Here is a 21,920-nt window from a genome sequence, read left to right as displayed (position 1 = left end):
GATAAGCAGCGCTCAGGGTAACGCATTAGAAAAGTGGCCGCGACGAATTTGAAATTTACGATTAGGATCTCCAATGTCTGACTGTGCTGAATGCAGCAGGAGATGAGGCCGCAGCGGCTGCAGCGCATGCGCAGTAAGAGACTGATTTGTTTTGAAAAACCGAGGGAGCCAGGAGTCGCGAGGAAAGAAGACACCGGAGGAAAGAGGTAAAAACTGAGCAACTATCCATATGTCTATCTGTTAAGAAATGTAGTTATAGTTAAAGCACACTGCCAGTATAGTTGCAATGCTGATTTTAAGAGGATAACAATGAAGTTGAAGAACGCTGTTTTGCTAACTATACATGTAATATTAGCTAGGTCTGCCGTTTTCGGTGTAAAGTAGGCTACAAAAGCCTCTGTTGATTCACCAGGCTAAACTGCTAGTGTATGTTAACACAGTCTGATGGTTATAATATGTTTTTGCTAGTTACATTGTATAATTAGTTCAGATGTAATGCACTTTGAATCTTTCCCCCCCCTCCATCTTCTAGACGTATCCAAGTCCAGGTTTGAGGTACCAGCGCAGTCAACTAGAGACAGTTTCCCTCTGACCCCCCCAGGGAGGAGCCGGAAGAAGCTCCCGCAGCGACTGCTACAAACTTCATCCCTGGTTAGAAAACTCACAATCAAAAGAAGCAGCTTACTGTTTTGCATGTCGGCATTTTTCCAGACAGAAAAGAGGCTATCGAGTTTGGCTGCACTCAGCATTGAATCAACGCACAAAAGCATCAGATCTAGATCAATTTGCTAAGAGCAGCATGGAAATCACCACGTTCAGCTGTTATAGACATGCCAACTACATGTTATGCTCACTGGTGAGGCTTTACAAAGGTCTTAAAATTATGACCTCAACAGAATCTGCACTTTTTATTTGTTTTTTTTTTGTATTTATATCTTTATTTGGCAACTGAGAAACTCTGATATCACCTTTAATAAAACCTAGTGTTTAAAATTTGACACTGGTGTAAATGGTGTGAATCCTGCTGAACAGGAAGCAGTGTTGTTATTTTTGTTTTTCATTGTCTCTTCTTTTGTATATACATTATAAAACTGTCCAGAAAGGCCCTGTATGAACCAACTCACAAAATAATGTTGCCAGTGAAGAAAATACAACGTCAAAATAATCAGTAAACACATCATCTATCAAAGAAAATGTTCAAGCTACAGAGGGAGAAATGGAGAGTGTGGTTCTCAGTAAAAGAATAAAAGTGATGTTTGAGTGCCGTGACCTATTTATTTCCACACAGTGTATTCATGCTCACCTTAGTACAGCTCAGCCCATAGATCTTCATGGGTAAGTTTTTCTCTGAACAGTTTCTTTCTGTCCAAATGCTGCCTGCAACGCTGCCACTCTGACACAGTCAAAAACTGTTTGCTTCCTTTAATGTCTTTCCTGTGATAATGCCCCACCTACACTAGTGTTTCCATACTTCTATCTCCTAATCAGTACTGTACTGTTTGAAGTGTTTCACATGAAACATGAGATTAAGTTTTTAATTTTTTTTACGGTTTTTAAGGTACCACTACGTTTACAATGCCATCTTATTTTAGTGTAATATCTTTTTGTCTTATTGTGAAAGTATCCTAGTCCTTCCCCTCACGGCTAGCGACACCTGTTGCCGGAAGCATTCTGCCCTTCTCCTGTTACTTGGTAAGATGTGTGGTTTTTCTCTGAGCTGATGTCTTACTTTCCATTATTCACACGGTTTAAATGTTAAAGCGATGATTAACAGCGGCCTAATTATTAAACACAAGACTATGAAAACGACCTTCTAACTTGTGAAGAGAACAATAGCAACTTGTGCCTGGCCAGCTGAAGACAGCTATGTGTATGCTAATAGTTACTGTGCATACGGTAACGCTGCATCACCAAAGAGTAACGTTATGTTATGCAATAACAGGAGGCATAATGTCTCATTAGGCCTCCTTAAACACTGTATTGTTTTAGAAAAAAATCTTTTGTATTCATTCAAAAGATGGGAAAATCATGGTCCAATCAGTTGCATACACTTTTTAAATCTTTCTGTATGAATAGAAAACACAGGTAAACTATAGCTAGCCTACAGTACTAAATACTTGTCTCTTTTCTCCTCGTAGTTCCTGTCAACCCATCCTATCTCCATCTGAATCATCTAAATAAACCCAAAGGCACTTTTAAGAGTCATCTATCTATCTATCTATATCCATCTATCTATCTATCTATCTATCTATCAGGTGAACACTGAGAGACATGTGGAGGAGGCAAACACGGCGAAAAAGTCATGTACGTACTCATGCTTGTAGCATATTAAATTGGTATTCTCATGTCTGCTGATCATCGATTTCTCATTATCTCTGTTTATCAATACATTACATACAATTAAGGAGTAGTGTCATCTTTTAAAAGATATATGAGTGAACTATGATCTTTTATTGCAGTGGCGACAAGACATATGCCAGAGAGGAAGAAGCTACAAAAAAGTTTAAATAATTCCTGTTTGCTATCCTTACAGTACACATAATTTGTCTTTGGCAGGAACTTGGATAATGGTTCACTGGTTAACTGAACTGTATTTCCTGTATTTCAAAATTGCCCAGCCCAGGATACCTGGCCTTTATTGGGGGCAGGCTTTTTATTTGAGGGAGGCTTTTATTTCTAAATCTCTCCTCATCTGGTGATGGGCTTTATCTATTATAGCCATGGTGTCTGTGCATGAGGTGAGGTGTTGGTCAGGAGTCATCTGAGGTGCCATCGATGTAAAGAGGAGGCGGGGCAGTGGCAGACCTGCAGAAATTCACAACCATTGGATTTCTGAATGTTGAGGATGTGGTTGTTGTCTCCGCACCACAGTGTCACATCTTCCACTTCCAGCCTGTATGCTGTCTCGTATCCGTGGGTGATGAGTCCAACCACTGCTCTGTCATCTGTGAACTTCACCACGACTTAAGGTTGTTCTTGTGGTGAGCTCTGTAGTCGTAGGTTATCAGTGTGTACAGCAGAGGGATGAGCACACAGCCCTGGGAGAGCCAATGTTCAGGATGATGGTGGAGGATCTGTTGTTAATCTTGACACTGACCTGCAGGTCAGGAAATCCAGGACCCAGTTGCACAGGGTTGAGGAAGTTCCTATTGTTGCTAGTTTGGACACTAGTTTCTGCAGGATGTTTGCGTTAAATGCAGAACTGAAGTCCACAAACTGCAGCCTCACATAGGAGTCCTTATTCTCCAGGTGAGAGAGGGCCTGGTGGGTCACAGCAGAGATGGTGTCAGCTGTGGACCGTTTCCACCTGTATGCATACTGATGATAGTCCTCAGCCACATCAGTGGTCTGCCTCAGTTGCTTCATCACCAGCCGCTTGAAGCATTTCATGGTGACAGGGGTGAGTGCAACGGGGCAGTAATCGTTGAGGCACAATGCTGTGGAGGTCTTTGGCACAAGAATGATTATCGGTGACTTGAGGCATGATGGGACTCTGGCAAGGGACAGTGAGATGTTGAATACACCCTCTCTACATTTAGCTCATTGCCTGCCAGCGTTATTGTGACATCACTGTGCTGTGGGGCCAGCTTTCTGACACTGTTTATAGGCACATTTCAAAGCACACAACTCACACTATACTTGCGTTATAGACTGTGAACCACTCTGTGGAAAGAGCTAAATGTCATCTTTCCAATGCTGTTTTTTCCAAGGCTCGTTTCTACAGCAGTTCGTTTGTGAGATACAGTAATACAACAATAACTTCAGTTACATCTCGTTTAAGAAACATAAAAAAGATAATGACACACAAGGGGGGGGGGCGTTTACTTAGATGAGAAAGAGAAGAACAAGAGGGAGGTAGAGGGAAAACAAGAGGGAGGTAGAGGGAACCTAGAGCTCCAGAATTATGTCACAAGGTGTATCAGAGTGTCCTTTATGGTGGTATAAAAGAAAAGCCTATTGACTCATTGGTGCGTCATTGGAAGCGAACCTCCCACGACATCTGTGAAGCACCCCTGCATCGTTGGCAGTCAGTGAGTTAAGAGTAGGCTTAAAACTTACCTTTTTGACAAAGCTCACAATTTCGTTGTGATTCAATGCTATGTAAATAAAATTGACCTAACTTGACTATTTTGGTATGTAAAAAGTACACCTTAATTGCCTGAATAAGTAATATTTAATTTCCAATCCTACAGTTGTCTCTGCTGTCTCTACTCCACTTCAAGATGGCGATGTGAAACACAAGACGAAGCGGGGAGGTATGTACCAAATATTTTTGAGATTGAGTTCAAATATTATATATTATTTTAAAAAGATAATTGTTAATTCACTACCCTCTCTGCCCATAGCCTAACTGTTTTATTTTCAATATGAAAGTAGTTTTGAATTTGTTTGAGAGAAATTAGAAAAAGGACTGTAATAAGAAAGTTAGGTAGAACTGCCTGAATGATTGTTTGAAATTCCTGAGCATGTGTTATTAAATTTCACATCTGAAAGCTGCCCAGTAAAACCACAGTTTGATCTGCTGAGCAGCTTCACTTAAGGTGTTGCTGCTTTTTCACTTTCCTTGCCCAGATTTACCGTGGTGATCCTGAGGGTTGAAGCGATGTTCAGTCCAGTCACAAGCTTGGTTATCTAACCCTCAGGCCCCCCGCCTCCAATTTAAGGTCCTTTTTGATTGATTGATTTGATTGTTTATATGAAAGTGCTTCTCTCTTTTTCATCTCACTTTATTGATGCAGCCTCCTCACCACTTCTTTGCCTTTTGTCATAATTGTATATTATACCATATTATTTTGAACCATGTGTGTTCCAGAACACACAACATGCAAACTACTGTTAATGTAACAGACTCTGCCATCCAGATGTCCTATGAAGTCATTTCATGGCTTTCTTCCTCATTTTTTTCTTATTTGCGCTAATTACAATTTTGCCCTGTTACAATTAAATTTCTGAAATGAGAATCGGTATAAAATAGTTGCAGTATATGCAGTTTGTTATACAAGTGAAAGTTAGTTAATATACAGAAAACTTTGTTGATATTTACCATTTTTTCTCCTCTCTTTTCAGTGGAAAGTAGTGGGCCAAGTCCTGGCAGCCAAAAGACTCAATAATACATTTGTAAATATGTATATACTGTAGTTAAGTTTCCCCTCCAATCCTGAGGTTTCACAGACCACTGATGGTTTATGTAATGTAGTTTGATATACCAGATTAACAGATATGTGTATATAATGTTTTATTTTGTTCTCCTGTTTCATTCTAATTTTAATTTTCCGTATACATGTTCTATGTGTGAGGAGTATGGAAGGGGTGACATCTCTTTGATTCATTTTTGCAGACCTGTGTTGTAAAATGACAATTAAATTACCTTTATTCCCTGAATCCTTGATTCCTTTACCTTGCTAATCAGAGAGTACAGTTGACAGCAGAGGACAAGAAGACTCTTGCCTCTTATTAAAAACATGACCATCTTACAGAACCACTGCAGCATCCTCTGAAAACAAAACTGTGATGGAACTATGATGTGCTGTTTCAATAATAATTACAATCTTGTCTCAGGTATGTTATTAATACATATAAAAAAAAAATAGCCCTTTCAGGTAAAGCATAGCTCCAGAAACTGGGCTTTTTAGACTTTAATACAACAGTAACTGTATTTTGAAATATGTTTTCATCAATTGACTTTACTACTTTTCTACTTTACTACTGACGTAGCCTATGCTCCCCGTGCATTGAGACCGAAGCTGCGTTCAAAACCACAGCGCTGTCACGTTCACCAACAAATAGCTACTGCCAACTAACTGCAACTACTAACGTTTATTAATAATATGTATGTTTGGAAGCCACATTTATGTAAACAGGTTATAAACCATATTAATCTTTTAAAACAACAATAGGAATTACGAGGCCCGGAAGTTCCGTTAGGAAACGTTGCTTAATCCGTTGTGTCATTGGACGCGCACTTTTCAGTCAGTGAGAGAAAGGTGCAAGGATCGCGTCTAAAATAGCAGTCATTGATAAATATGTTTATGTTTTTCAACATGTTTTGTTTCCTGATATAAATTCATGTGTTTAAGAAAAACTTTTTGTGATGAAAACCGAGCGGGTAGTTGTTTTCTAAACCCTAATTTCACAACGCTAACACTAGACCGGAAGAATGACACAAGAACTACAATTGGCGTGGAGTTCAAGTACACAGTAGAGGGCTGCGCCATATGTTTTGTAGTTCTAAAGTGTTTTCAATATTTTATTAAATTGTGTTCAGAAATCTTGAAATCACATTACAGGTATTAGGGGGTGGGGAGCAGATCTGTTTGGCCAGATTAGATGTTTATCATTGGTAAAAGGGTGAAATCATGTTTTTTCCGGGTTTTGACCTTACTCAGTGACGCCCCCTGTTGGTTTGCCTTCGGGTATGATAGTAGAGATCAAGAGCTTTCCAAAACTGTTTACCCCACATCTCTAGCATATTTTTGGCTTCCCTATATGCCTTCAAAAATGTCTCAGGTACAAGGTTCAAAGGTCACTCCTGAGGGGCAGGAACCACAATGTTCATACTGACATATGTTACTCTGTAGGTCAATGCCTTTACAGCAATGTCTTAATTGTTGTCCTATGACAAAGTTTTATTTTCAAGTTGCTCCAAGCCAAGGCCCTTTGAGGTGTCATTTCTCATAGCACCTTTCAGCAAAGCTGGATAAAAATCAGACAAACGTATTTTAAAGGGTATTTAGTGGTCAAATGTGGTCATGATATTGATGTATACCTTATGCTCAGTCAGACTTTTCAATTTGGACCAATTAAGACCCAGTTTTCTCCCATAATCTGTAAATGTTTCTTTTGCATATTCCCCCATTGATTTAATATGGCTGTTTATAGTCTCTGTATACCCCTTTCCCCAGACTGACAGGATGGTCCTAGCTTATCAGGCTTATAGCATATTGTATTGCCAGTACTTTTTTGTGTGCACTGTAAGTTTTGCACACATATCTTAAAAAATGACCATGACATGACATTTTTTTTTAAACAGTATAGGCCTGTGCCACATAACATGTTATGCATTAAGGAGGGAGATGCATATAGTCCAGAAATTTTAGATGTTGATAGTGAAGTACTGTACAGTACTCAATAAATAGTATGACATCTAAGAACACATGACTTCTTTTTTCAGTGTTTTATTGAAGACAGTGACCAAAAGCAGGAGTAACCAGAAGTGAAAGGCTTTCACTTTACAAGAAATCACAGGAAGTACTCTCTCCCATTACTACTCTCAAAAAAAGAGTAGATTTGCTGCCGTTATCTCCCTTTTCCTGGAAAGAAGTGGGGTTTGAGTCTGACTGCAACTAGTCATGTCAGAAAACTGACAATTAAACTTAGTTTAGCCGACTAAGTTTCATCAGTAATGTCAACATAATATTTGAAACAACATGTTGTGATCTAGTGAACCTATTATTTACTATTTGTGTCGAAGGTGAAGCCTTCACAAAGCCCCAGTGTCGCCCCAACACACCCCTGGATTACAGTACATGAAGATAAGACTGTATATTGATGAAACATATATATAGAATATAGATGACAGGTTGACGTGTAGTCCGAAAGATGGCGCCATGACCACTGTGTGACGTCATACGAAACCCATGGATACGGTGGCATGGTGACCATATATGAAATAGAAAACGAGTTACAGGTTGTCTGGAATGCACCATAAGTGCAGATTTGGTAATGAGCTGATGGAAACCAGGTGGCTTGATTGCAGCAGCAGGGCAGGTGTAGAGTGGGAGGCAGGCAGATCCAAGTCCATGTCCTTCACCACAGTCTGTCCTGCAGCATCAATCTGGGAGAAGAACATGGTAAGAGAAGGTGAAGTCAAGAATGAACAAGCAATATAAATCATTAAGAAATACAGGAATGCTTTCTCTCTCAGATCCAGAGGAGGAGGACCTTTTCCAGGAACTGGGAGAAATTGACTGCCTTTTTTGATGAAAATGAGTTTTTCGCCTAAATCATCTCTGGTAAAATCGCCTTCTTAGTTAAAAGGATCATGCTCTTTATGCCATATAGGACAATGGCCTCTGTCAAGAGGGTGACTTTGGCCATTTTAATTTTTGCCTTAGTCAACATTTTTAATTCTTTAGGATAAAATGTCTGACTTGGGCAATTTAACATGCTTTCATGACGGTGGCTGCCTCAAGAAGCAACAGAATCTATAGTGCAGAAGAAACTCTAAACATGATTCTTGAATCAGTTTCTACAGGTTAGTGATCAGGTTTACTATCATAAAGGCTAGGCTATAATGTTGTCTAAATGTCTAATTTTCACAAGTTATAGTTTGCTTACAAAGCTAGCTACTTCTAGCTTGCTAACTATTCCTAGCCCACTTCTTTCCGTAACACAGCCAAACATAAATGAGCACAAGGCAATAATACCCCTCAAAGTTTTAACATTAAAGAAACGTTTTTGCTTTTTGGTAGAAGTATTTGACACCTCCTTTAATTTAAGTTAGAGACATTTACTTTTTGAATTTGCTGTGCGGAATTAAAGGACAGTTAATATACTGGATGTTGGAAATGGGTTAAGTTCAATAAAATCTCAGCAAAGAAGACCTGGAGAAGTGAGGAAAAGGACTGCCTCCTGACCAATTTGATTTATCTGACATTTGTTTAATTTAACTCAGAGTAATTTCAGTTTTGAGTTTGCACTTTTGAATGAAAGGGCAGTTTAAGCCAGGTTTAAAGTTGCCTAAATTACACTAGAATGTTTTAAGATCTTGGTTTATGTTTGGCTTTTGCCTTTTTTTATAGGACAGCTGAAGACATGACAGGAAAGGGGGGAGAGAAAGGGAATGACATGCAGCAAATAGGCTGCAGGTACCAACTGAGCTAACCCTCCACCCCGGCATTAGTCACTTTATTACTGTCACTATGTGACATAATGTATGTGTATGTACTTACATACACATACAGTAATCCGTGTGGAAAAAGAGTTGCAGGAATGGTTTTGCAAAACAAACACTAGTATACAGTTCATACTTTACTAAATTACTTAAGTAAATTACCTAAATTGTGATATCCTCTTCATCGTCACTGGTGTCTGGACTGCTGAGGGCACTTTGAACCTCGTCCTCAACATGAAGATGGGCAGAGGCCTCAGGACCTAAAGCAGTCATGTACTGTTGGAGGACCACTTGCAGCTGCTCTGACACCTCGGATAGTTGTTTTTTTAAGATACAGCAAAGTCCTTTGTTGCCCTTTTCTAAATTTCAAAGGACACAAGACATCACATTATAGATCCACTACAAAATAAAGCTGTGTTCCCACTGCAGGAACTACTTCCTGGTTCCGGGAACTTGTTCACTGACTTCGGCTTACTTCTTTTAATCTTGAAATCTTAAAAGCCATGCTTTCAATAAATACCTTTTTGTTTTAACTTACCATTCTCAGCCACCTTGTTCTCAAGCTCCTCTGCCTGCTTCTGCAACCATGTGCAATGTTGTGCCATCTCCAGCACCAAAATGTTCTTCTCCTCTTGCAGTCGCATTGTTAGCATCACCTGGTCGTACAGTCTCTTCTTTATCGTGATGTTTGCTGAACACAGTAAAATGAATGCAATTGGGTCTGCTATATAGGCCAGTGTTTCTCTCAATTCAGTTTTGGTAAAATTTCAGTAATACAGCTATTTTGTCACATTATCAATAACACTTGCATTTTTCACTGCTTTTTGGATGGTCTCGGTAAATGTGGACACTTCACTGTCTTTTGCCACAAAGAGGCCCTCAAAAAAGGCAGGGTCATCAGAGCTGAATAAGAAAGAAAAATAGACAGATCCATTAAACACATGGGAATATCAATTAATCACTAAAAACACAGTAGAAAAAAAATTACCTTCCACTTTGGCCAAAGCGATATAGCTTTCTGTTTCCATCTGCAGAAACAGCCAACATTTCAGGTGTGCAGGCTGGGCAGGTGAAATCAGCACCACAGCACTGTTGATTTTCCTCAAACGAAGAGTATGAAAACTCTAAGAAACTGCGCTGCAGTGCATCTCCATTGATATGTCCAGACTAGAAGATACAGAGAATTATACATTTTTGTAATGTTGTCTGCTTATGTAAATAAAGTTTTTTTATATGGTTTGGAACAAATAAAAGTACTCTTCCTCCACACTGTGCGATGCTCCAGCAACATTGCGAAGGCCTGTCTGGCAAAACCAGGAGAAATGACCTTCAGTTCCTTAAAGTAGCTAAGAAGGTCCAGCGTGTACAAAGTACACACATTAAGAGAGGCTGGCCAATATCCACTCCTAATGAGGTCCTTTAAATCAGGAGTCCACTGAAATAAACTAAAATCCCTCAGGATGTCAGGACGATTTCACTTTGAATAAACATTTCAATAACGTTGAATAACGTTTTTGTCTGATAACGACTGGAATGGCTGGATTAGGAGGTATTTGAATGGAGACAGAACCCTCTATAGTGGTTACAGCGTAACTGCGATAGAAAGAAATCATTAATCCCTGACGTGTAAATGGGTACACGTTTAGCAGGCCCGTGTACATGAATAGAAAAAATTGTAAACGTTGACACCCCTAGTGATAAGTACTATAAATTCAATTTAAGATATTCTGAATTAGGTGAGATACAAAGTTTTATTAAATTGGGATATGTGTCTCAGGGTTTAGTCCCTGACAGTTCCCCTTCTGAAATTTTATTGTTTTCTACCAGCAAAAGAATACCAACCGAATGACAGCAGGCTCACTGCAGAGGCAGCACAGAGGATGACCAACAGCCTCTTTCTCTATGAGGCATTGGAGGTTGTGTGGTCTCCACGCTTTCCAGAGTTCTGAGGCTTTCTGCTGACGAGGCTCACCAGAATGGCATGATGCTAAAATAGCAGAGAGACTCTCCATATTTTTCTCTGTAAAGAAAATATCAACTTCAGTTATTTAAATAACAACCATTAAAATAATTAATCAACATACACACAGTATACACATATTTTCACTATGAAACTGGCTCTAATCATTAGTGTTCATATTCAAGTGCAAGTGTTAAGGTTTGTTTCAATCTTAAATTCAGTTATACATGGAGATTTGAAGATTTAAAATTCTTTCATCACTGTGATTTACCAAATGTCATCAAAGGACTTGCTGAGGGTAAACTAGGCAGATGTTCCACACTGGATGACAGGGAGCACTCGATTGGAGGCTGTGACACTGTAAATAAGCACATAGAAGAATAAGAATGGATTAGGACTGCAATTGTGATTTTTCTATGTAAATATTAATTAACAATAAAATACAATCAGACACACTATATTCACATGAAAGACTTGCTTGACATTTACTGTAATGCCACTGAAAAAAATGTTATCTACTTTTCGATACATCAACAATTTATACAAATAACCTGTAGCTGAGGCTCTGCGTCGACCACCACACCCCCCCTGGGCTTGCCTTGTCCTTGCCTCGTCCTTTTTGATAGAGAGTCTCTTCCAGAGCATGCCCGTTTCCTGATCTGAGCTGCTTTCTATGTGTTAATAAATAACAGTCTTGTCAAACCGATGTGGTTAAAGGTACTAGAATCAAAAACAGGTGACAAATTAAAGCAAACCCCAACATCTATTGCATTGAGGGATTTATACACTATCTGACCCTTACCATAATATACCTAATATGTATCCCCCTCTGTAGTTAAGGACAGTTACATTTGGAAAACTTGCTCTTCAATGTTTTGCATACATATTTCACTAATGCAGAAGCACTGCAGTCATGAAAGGTCTGCATTTGGCATCAGTTTCTTCATTTGTTTACTGAAGTCTTCTCCATAGATCTAAGAGCACATATTATTAACTGCTGATACAAAGACAGCATCATCTGGGCCTTTTTCATCATGTCTAAACATGTCATAAGCATGCTTGGATGTTAACTACTCAACTGCCTTGTTTAATAAAAAAAGTATAAAATCTTACGCACTCACATTTCTACTAACATTTAATATAATTCGTCACCTACATGTCAAGTAAAGTATGATGTAAACACGAACCCTGGCTTCAGCGAGAATCTGGTCATGCCTCAGTTCAGCAGCCATTCGCCTCCCCTCTTTGTATTGGGGATTCTGGCGGTCAATGGTATATCTGTCCATAGTTATACAGACAGATACAGGACCATTGGACCATGATTTTCCCATCTTTTGAATGAATACAAAAGATTTTTTCTAAAACAATACACAGTGTTTAAGGAGGCCTAATGAGACATTATGCCTCCTGTTATTGCATAACATAACGTTACTCTTTGGTGATGCGGCGTTACTGTATGCACAGTCACTATTAGCATACACATAGCTGTCTTCAGCTAGCCAGACAAAAGTTGCTATTGTTCCCTTCACAAGTTAGAAGGTCGTTTTCATAGTCTTGTGTTTAATAATGAGACCGCTGTTAATCATCGCTTTAACATTTTAACCGTGTGAAGAACTCAGAGAAAAACCACACATCTTACCAAGTAGAAGGAGAAGGGCAGAATGCTTCCGGCAACAGGTGTCGCTAGCCGTGGGGGGAAGGACTAGGATACTTTCACAATAAGACAAAAAGATATTACACTAATATAAGATGGCATTGTAAACGTAGTGGTACCTTAAAAACCGTAAAAAAAAAAAAAAAAAAAAAATGCATTTAGGACAAAGCAGGATACAGATATTAAAAATAACAATAAAATAGTTTTTAATAACTGAATCCTGCGGCCAAAAAGAAGAAGAAAAGCATTAGATCATATATATGTAAAAGATTTGACCCCTCGCAATTTTTAATTAAGTGTGTCGTCAGGCGGCAGCGCAGTTTAACAATTACACAGTTTAACCGTCGACCGTTATTAATTTAAATAAGCACCATTAACGGTCTGCATTTGAGCTTTGTTTAAAATAAACACATAAAACGTTTGAGTTGAAAGACTGTTCACCAAACTCCACCGTCAGTGGGTCGTTTTAAGTGTAACTTTAGTCATTTTAGTGTAAGTTGACTCCACAGGGCACAGCCCAAACTGAAGTTCAGTCTGAGCTGCCAATTACCGGTTTTCGTGTCTGCGCATCGACCCAGTTGGTGGAGGTCAATGTGTTTTCAGCCCGAAACATTCCTGTTTGAAGCGGCCTGGCCTTTATGAAACTGCAACCACAGGCTTTTCAAGCCTATTCACTCAAAGCCCGCTGGGCCTTTTGAACTGAATCTTTCACGTCTTGTTGGCGCCGGTGTAAATCTTTAGCTAACGTTACAGTTGGTTTGTTGTTCCACCACAGAAGTTTTTGCTCTCGATAGATAGATAGATAGATAGATAGATAGATAGATAGACTTTATTTATCCCAAGCTGGGAAATTGCAGTGCAGCAGCAGCAGCAGCATTACACACAGTGAAATAAGTGAAAAATGGTGAAATAAGACTATAAAGAACAAACTATACATAATAAAATATCAAAATAGCGAGCAGTAAAAATGATATACATAATACGTAATAACAACACATGATGTTCTTCCTTAAGCGCACTGTATGCCTGAATAATCAGCCTTTTTGTGATTAATTTTTTATTAAGGGGTTTTCTGTTACGCAAATCCATAGCTGAATGTGCAACATTTCATCAGGTGACCTCAGTCATGATGATCTGGTTCTTTACAAAGAGCCGTTTTTTAAAAGCCTCCTCCATAGATATTACATTGGCTGTAGAGAAGTTCTCACCATGTGATGAGTAGCCTTCAGCGTCAAATTAAGTTTGTTACAGATGTTACAAGAGCTTTTAAAGATAGCTTTTCAGCCAGCCAAGTGTGTTTTTTTAATTCCTAAACTTTCTCACACCTCTTTCCACAGCGTGAGTGTATCTCATTACACGTGGGTCAGGCTGGTGACCAGATTGGCAATGCCTGCTGGGAGCTTTACTCTCTGGAACATGGGATCCAGCCAGACGGACAGATGCCCAGTGACAAGACCATCGGAGGAGGAGATGATTCCTCCAACACCTTCTTCAGTGAGACAGGAGTTGGAAAGCATGTTCACAGAGCTGTTTTTGTGGATCTGGAGCCCACTGTCATCAGTAAACTCATGAAATATAAATTATAATAAATATTGAGGGTGGAGGGGAGATCTTCTTAAAAATCCCCCAGCCAGTCAAACCCACCTATAATGTACGGTACTTCCCCTTAGATGAGGTGCGCACTGGGACCTACCGCCAGCTGTTCCATCCTGAGCAGCTGATCACTGGAAAGGAGGATGCTGCCAATAACTACGCCCGTGGACACTACACCATTGGCAGAGATCATCGACCTGGTGCTGGAGAGGATCCGCAAACTGGTGGGTACATTCAGAGCAGCTTTTGGTCCTGAATATGAAATGAAAAGACAGAACTGTATCTGATGTGTGATCATTGTGTCTCCCTCTCTGTCCTCAGGCTGACCAGTGCACTGGCCTTCAGGGATTCCTGGTCTTCCACAGCTTCGAAGGTGGCACCGGCTCTGGTTTCACCTCCCTGCTGATGGAGCGTCTGCCTGTGGACTACGGCAAGAAGTCCAAGCTGGAGTTCTCCATCTACCCAGCTCCACAGGTGTCCACCGCTGTGGTGGAGCCCTACAACTCCATCCTGACCACCCACACCACCCTGGAGCACTCTGACTGTGCCTTCATGGTGGACAACGAGGCCATCTACGATATCTGCCGTAGGAACCTCGACGTCGAGCGTCCCACTTACACCAACCTGAACAGGTTGATCAGTCAGATTGTGCCCTCCATCACTGCTTCCCTTCGTTTGATGGTGCCCTCAATGTTGATCTGACAGAGTTCCAGACCAACTTGGTGCCATATCCCCATATCCACTTCCCTCTGGCCACCTATGCCCCTGTCATCTCTGCTGAAAAGGCTTACCATGAGCAATTAACGGTGTCAGAAATCACCAGCGCCTGCTTTGAGCCAGCCAATCAGATGGTGAAATGTGACCCTCGCCACGGCAAATACATGGCTTGTTGCCTTTTGTATCGTGGTGATGTGGTGCCCAAAGATGTGAATGCTGCCATTGCCACCATCAAGGCCAAGCGCACCATCCATTTTGTGGACTGGTGCCCCACTGGTTTCAAGGTTGGCATCAACTACCAACCGCCCACTGTAGTTCCCGGTGGAGACCTGGCCATGGTCCAGAGGGCCGTGTACATGCTGAGCAACACCACTGCTATTGCAGAGGCCTGGGCTCGGCTTGACCACAAGTTTGATCTGATGTACGCTAAGCGTGCCTTTGTTCACTGGTATGTGGGTGAGGGTATGGAGGAGGGAGAGTTCTCCGAGGCCAGAGAGGACATGGCAGCTCTGGAGAAGGATTATGAGGAGGTTGGAGCTGATAGTGTTGGAGAGGATGATGAAGGAGAGGAGTATTGAGCAGGCATGCATTCCAATGTATTGATCTCTGATCTGTGCCTCTGTTGATTTGAAAAATAAAGTTTGTTCATTGACTGCAGTACTGTTTACTTTCAACACTTTTTCCATAGGGCAGAAGTACTATTTGAGAGCATTTTAAATAGAAGTGCAGAATCTTCTGTTTCTGTAGTTTAATGCTAAGGGCAGCTGCTATCTTGGGCAGTATCAAACTGGTTTGTGTAGTTTCACATGGCTTTAGTTTTAGTGATACCTTGTTGTAAAAGGACAGATACTCTGCTAACATTGCACTCCAAGCCACAGATAAACATCTTTAAATAACATATCTGCCTTAGATCAGTTGATATTAACTTGGTTCTCACTCAGATCTAAAATGTTCTGACTGTAGATGGTCTTGCTGCTCAGCTCACTTTAGTCACTTGGGGGCAGTGGAGTTCAACAGATGTTTGAACTCCACACCAGGCTGAAATGACAAACCACTGTAAATTTCAAATTACCTGAATGTTACCAACCAAATGACTTTTACAACAGCAGGTGTTACAGTGCACCACTTGCAGATCTTTTATCAATCAAAGGCATACTTTAATCTTGACTTGGGAACTGCCTGGGAAGAAGCGAGGCTCGACACTGGTCTGGTTTAAAATAGGGTGGTGTTTAAGAATACGTGACTCTGCTGTTGCTAGACTCCATTTCTTCTGAATAATGAACGACTCTGTATGAAAATCAGGGAATGAATTTAGAAACTTATCAAACTAAAATTGGAAGAGGAAACATAATATGGGAAGAGTGATGAAGATACATCAAGAAAACATGACTGATTCACCAAAACATAACACATTCACAAGTGTTGTAAAAGTTTTTATTTGATTTTGTTGTAATTTTGACCAAGTTGGGCCACACAAATCCATTTCTTCAAATTCAGCAGTAATTTGATTTCATTAAATGCACAAAAACAGACAAAACAAAATGGCTTGTACATGACACTGACCTACATGAATATAGTTTATTGCACTAAGCATCCAGTTCATCTGCCCATTTGTCTCTCCTGTTATTCGTTAATGCATCGGTAGACTCAGAATAAAGTATCTGCCGAACACATATTCCAAATATGAGCTCATGGGAAATTTATTCAAACTAGGTTTTTGTCAATTGCTTGTAGATTTTCAGTTTTGGCATGAAAACAATGCACGACCACTAGTCTGTACGCTAATTTTCAAACTGAAAGGCGAAATGGCTTTAGCTAAACACTCTTTGCTCCTCTTAAATCCCAGACAGTGATGGGTAAAAGAACAAGGCAGAACTATACTTCTGGAGAGTGCTCTTGTCAATGTAAGACATGGAGTTTAGAATCATTCTAGATTTTTCTCCATCTCACAGTCACGAGGTAATCTGACTCCTTTGGGAAATAAATAAATTTAGGGTTGCATATTTCCTCTGACAAAAATATTGAATATTTTGAATGCTGAAAAGATGTGCACTTCAGAAGTTGAACTCATATTTGGCTGTAAAACACAACAGGCCCTGAATATAAAGCTGTGGAAAAGCGTGGACAGTTTTCTGCACTGAAACATACATGAAACCATGAACGCCACGCTGACTCACAGGCAAACATCCCAACCCAGCTCCTGCTGCTGCCAATATAAACCAGCGGCTGGAGCAACCTCACTGCAAGGTGCAGTGATTGTTTCAAATAAGATCAATCCCAGCCTTCATTTCAAGTATCAAACTGCTTTGTGTAGTTTCAGACAGTAGTTTTCAGCGATACTTTGTTCTAGAGGGACAGTTGCTCTGCTCACACTATATTCCAAGCTACTGTTAAACATATACTGTAAAACATTTAGGTTGATTCCTGTATTTCTTTGCCAGTGTATGATGCTGATAGGCTGTAAATAGACTGCATAATTATAGTTTCTGTGCTTTCATTCACAGTTATATGATGTGAGGACGTGCTGTTGAGACACCTAATGGAGCTCGTTGCTTCACTTTATTACTTAACTGCATGAGGTATGTTCTTTTTGGATAGCAGTTTTCTTTATTGATCTGAGAAAAGTAAATGACTGGCATATGCTTAACATGAAGATAACATCCGTACCAAAACATGAAGGGTCAAATTCTATTAAATGTTTTGCGGATGCATCGAAATTCATGCATTTCTTCATGCATGTACTTCATGTAATCTGTGAAATGTTGCTCAGCCTAAACGTGAATCATGCAGGTTATACAGCGGACTTGAGAACAGTCTAACAAAATAATATGTAGGAGGTTTGAGCTGAATCCTTGTAGAAGGCATTTGCTTTTGCTCTACTCACATGATCATAATGCCTGAAGAAAATAGCTGAATAGAATTCATAATCCAAGCATGTTATTGTAGTGTAACAGCAGCGACGTCAGACATAGAGAAAGCACATACTCAAACCAAGATGGCGGCGCGTGCAGACGCAGCGGCTCGTAGTTTTTTGTTTGTTTCTCTGTGCCACTGGATCAGAGACTTTCTCACCAACAGGCCTCAGGTGGTGAGAATAGGGAACACTACATCATCCCCTCTGGTCCTCAGCACGGGCACGCCACAGGGTTGTGTGCTCAGCCCAGCCCTCTTCACCCTGTTTACTCGCGACTGTGCTGCCATCCACCTCACCAACACAGTCGTGAAGTTTCGGATGACACTACAGTAGTGGGTCTCATCTCAGATAACAAGGAGACCCACTACAGAGAGGAGATACACCAGCTCACCCAGTGGTGTTCAGCCAACAACCTGGTGCTGAACACAGGGAAGACCAAGGAGGTCATTGTGGATTTCAGGAGGTCCAGGAAGACGGATCACACCCCCCTCCTCATGGACGAGAAGTGGTGGAGCGTGTGGACAACATCATGTTCCTGGGCCTCCACATCACATCTGATCTTTCCTGGTCCATGAACACCTCCCGCATGGTGAAGAAGGCACAACAAAGGCTCTTCTTCCTCAGGAAACTGAAACATGCTGGACTCTCCTCTCGGTTGCTCATCAACTTCTACAGGGCCACAATTGAAAGCATCCTCTGCCTTAGTGTGACAGTGTGGTATGGCAGCTGCACGTCACAGGAGAGGAAACAACTGGCACGGGTGGTTAAAACTGCACAGGGCATCGTGGGCTGCCCCCTTCCTGACCTTTACTCTAAATATGAAGGCTGGGTCAGGAAGAGGGCAAGATCCATCGCCACGGACCCCAGCCATCCGGGCCACAGACTGTTTGTACCGCGACCATCAAGAAAGAGGTACAGGAACATCCGCACCACCACTAACAGACTGGGGGACAGCTTCTTCCCCAGAGCTGTCAGAGCTATCACCCCCAGCAGCCCCTCACTGGAGTGAGAGACTGTGAGAACTGTGAACCACTGCGCACTGCACTTTTACACCTTCACCTCCACCTGCAACCCCACAAAACCAAACCCAAGAAACAGGGATCACTTTGTTGGCCCTGTTTCTCAGGGCAATCCGATCCATCCCGGAGAATTTCTCCGTCTGCAATCTGCTCTTGAGCAAAGTCGCCACCAGAACAACTTTCTGAGAGTCCAGTTGAACCGCGCCTGGTTTGAAAGGGATCAACTCCGGCATGCGAAGCCCAGACACGTCTACACTGTGACCGACTTAGAAGAAGAAATACGTAGACTGGAGCGGCGTCTGGAAGAGAAAAACAGCAGTGAGAGCAGCGCATCAGGTGAATCTGACGTCTCCCCCAAAGAGACGAGCGTGGAGTCCCAGGTGGAAAACATCCAGCACCTGGAGAAGAGCTAGATGGCAGAGACTCCGAAGAGACTGCAGATGCAGGTGAACCAGCTGGAGCAGCAGCTGCAGGAGAGGGACGCCCAGATCGTGGTCCTCACAGAGGAGAAAGAGCATCTCTCTGAAATGCTCGCAGCGGCCACAGATGGCGCTGAAGTTTTCAAGACCAACTTCACAAAGGAGCTGACGAGAGGGAACAGAGCTGGCAGACCAGACTCAGACAGCTGGAGGCCAGAAACAAACAGCTGGCTGAGAGGGAACAGAGCTGGGAGACCAGACTCAGACAGCTGGAGGCCAGAAACAAACAGCTGGCTGACAACGCACAGCGCTGGCAGACCATTGTCCAACAGGTGGAGGAGCTGGAAGAGCGCAATCTGAAAAGGAGGGGGACAGAGACAAAGATGGAAAATTTAGTTAATAAATAAAGGTAAACTATACGCACTAAACATACAGTGCTGTTATCAAACACTGTTCACTCTTTGTGGTCAGAAAGGAGAGACGATAAGATGTTCATGGAACAACTATAAAATGAAGGAGTGACAAACTTCTCAGACGTGTTGTGATGACACTCCCTCCTGCTGCAGGTATTTGAACGGCCTCTGGCAGCAGAAAGAAGTCTGTTCTGTGTTTATGTCCCTCAGAAATGAAAAATGAGGCGAGTGGGTGCAGAGAGCAGGTGAGGCCACTGGGGGGCACTGATGCCCAACACAATCAGGATTTCTTAAAGGCAGGTTTATACATAATAATATCCGCTTGGTTCTGGATCTTATTGATTATTGTAACAGCCAATTAATGGGGAATTTATAGAGTATAATAATTTAGTTAAAAAATGTATAAATATGCTTCATTTAATTTTAACAAATTCATGATGTGTATTATATTTCATAGGAATACATAACTTAGTTAATTTAAAAAGAAACTTTTACTGTGAAATGTAATTCTGGCTTCCATTACGTAATGCATCATACGTCTTTTTAATTTTGCTTGCATGAATGTCAAGGCAGATTGAAGCTGGACACGAAGGAAGCAACACTACAGAAACGATTTGTAAATCTTATAAATAATTAATAAATAATCTTATAAATCTTGTAAATCTATCTCTATATCGTTTATCATTTCAAAGTGAATCTCCTTATATACAGCTAAGAGGGAGAAAAGAGACTTGAATGTTGTATTTTTAGATCTGGCTAATGCGTTTGGGGCAGTGCCACATAACCTTATTTGGAGTTCCTTTGACTACTTTAAAGTGCCGGAGATAGTTGTTAACTTGGTGAAAGCATATTTCCAAGACATCAGACTGTGTGCAAGTAGCGCAGAGCTCACAACAGGCTGGCAAAGATTGGAGGTTGGTATTATGGCAGGATGTACAGTTTCCCCGCTAGCTTTCACAATGGCTATGGAGGTAATTATTAGGGCTTCCAAGTGGGTCGTAGGTGGGGAGAGACGGCAGAATGGAATGCGTCTCCCACCAATTAGGGCTTATATGGATGATATGACACTGCTAACTTCAACAGTGCCATGTACAAGGAGGTTGTTAGATAAAGTCAATCAGAATCTCAAGTGGGCTAGTATGAAGATTAAGCCTAGTAAGTCAAGGAGTATTTCAATATACAGAGGGAAAGTAAGTGATAGGAAGTTTGCTATAGATGGTGAGGAAATCCCAACAATTAGGGAGAAATCAGTTAAGAGTCTAGGACGGTGGTACAATGTGGACCTGAATGATGTTGAACAGGTTGTGCAGTTTAGAAAGGATGTTGCAGAAGGGCTGGAGAGAATAGATAAATCAGGGCTCCCAGGAAAACTGAGGTTGTGGTGCTTGCAGTTTGGCTTGTATCCTAGGTTAATGTGGCCAATGTCAGTATATGAAGTCCCATTATCTGTAGCAGAGAGAATGGAAAGGCTAGTTAGCTCTTATATTAGAAAATGGTTGGGTGCTCCCAGGTGCTGAAGCAATGTAGCTTTGTATGGGAAAGGAATGCTTCAGCTGCCAGTATCCAGTCTAACAGAGGAGTTTAAATGCACTAAGGTTCGGACAGAACTTTTATTATCTGGGAGTAAGGACATGTTAGTTAGCAATGTGGTTCCGAATCCTTCTGGGGGGAGGAAATGGAACCCAAGGGCAGCAGTGCAGGAGGCAGAGGCAGCTCTTAGGCATGCAGAAATAGTAGGAAATGTTCAATTTGGCCGGGGAGGCTTGGGGCTTGGCCCAGGCAAACCAGTGTGGAATAAAGCAGGTCTAAAGGAGAAAAGAAAGCTTGTAGTGGAACAGGTGTGTAGGCAGGAGGAGTTGTTAAGGGGGGCAAAAGCAGTTGGTCAAGCCAAACAGGGACAATGGTTGAATTGGGAAGGTGTTGAGAAGAGGAAACTTAGTTGGAGGGACCTGTGGAATATGGAGGAAGGCCGTATTAAATTTCTGATAGGGGCGACATACGATGTGTTGCCAACCCCGCAGAACCTAAGTCTCTGGGTACAGGGCGATCAATCGTGCCCACTCTGCTCAGGTACAGCAAGTTTAAAGCACATTTTGTCAGGTTGTAGAATTAGCTTATCGCAAGGCCGGTATACATGGCGGCATAATCAGGTGCTGAGAAGCTTAGCCGCAGGCATTGAAGAGAGAAGGAAGCAGGTGAATTCTGGAAGTTCTAGAAAGGAGAGGTTAGATGTGCAGTTTGTTCGAGAGGGGGAGAAAAATAGAGCTGCTAAGTCAGGGAGAAGGCAGGCAGGTGGCTGCCTGGTAGGGGCTGATGATTGGCAAATGCAGGTTGACTT

The 21,920-nt window shown here is 41.4% G+C and overlaps 2 long non-coding RNA genes and 1 pseudogene across 2 annotated transcripts; 2 read left to right on the top strand and 1 right to left on the bottom strand.

Moving 5' to 3' along the window:
* Nucleotides 1–998: 998 nt before the first annotated feature.
* LOC121616556 lies at nucleotides 999–5,352 on the top strand. Its single transcript, XR_006007309.1, has 5 exons — nucleotides 999–1,692; nucleotides 2,256–2,304; nucleotides 4,194–4,256; nucleotides 4,573–4,664; nucleotides 5,068–5,352. It is a non-coding gene; the product is annotated as an uncharacterized LOC121616556 (long non-coding RNA).
* A 1,854-nt stretch (nucleotides 5,353–7,206) lies between these two features.
* On the bottom strand, nucleotides 7,207–11,525 carry LOC121616570. The gene is made up of 7 exons (XR_006007310.1): nucleotides 11,405–11,525; nucleotides 11,125–11,211; nucleotides 10,736–10,913; nucleotides 9,882–10,060; nucleotides 9,432–9,796; nucleotides 9,056–9,252; nucleotides 7,207–7,834 (listed from the first exon to the last, which is right to left on the bottom strand). It is a non-coding gene; the product is annotated as an uncharacterized LOC121616570 (long non-coding RNA).
* A 2,406-nt stretch (nucleotides 11,526–13,931) lies between these two features.
* LOC121615834 lies at nucleotides 13,932–15,395 on the top strand (annotated as a pseudogene).
* The last annotated feature ends 6,525 nt before the right edge of the window (nucleotides 15,396–21,920 follow it).

This window comes from Chelmon rostratus, chromosome 13, assembly GCF_017976325.1.
Source record: "Chelmon rostratus isolate fCheRos1 chromosome 13, fCheRos1.pri, whole genome shotgun sequence".
Lineage (NCBI taxonomy): Eukaryota > Metazoa > Chordata > Actinopteri > Chaetodontiformes > Chaetodontidae > Chelmon > Chelmon rostratus.
The sequence above is the reverse complement of the archived record's forward strand: the minus strand, read 5'-3'. Positions and strand labels throughout refer to the sequence as shown.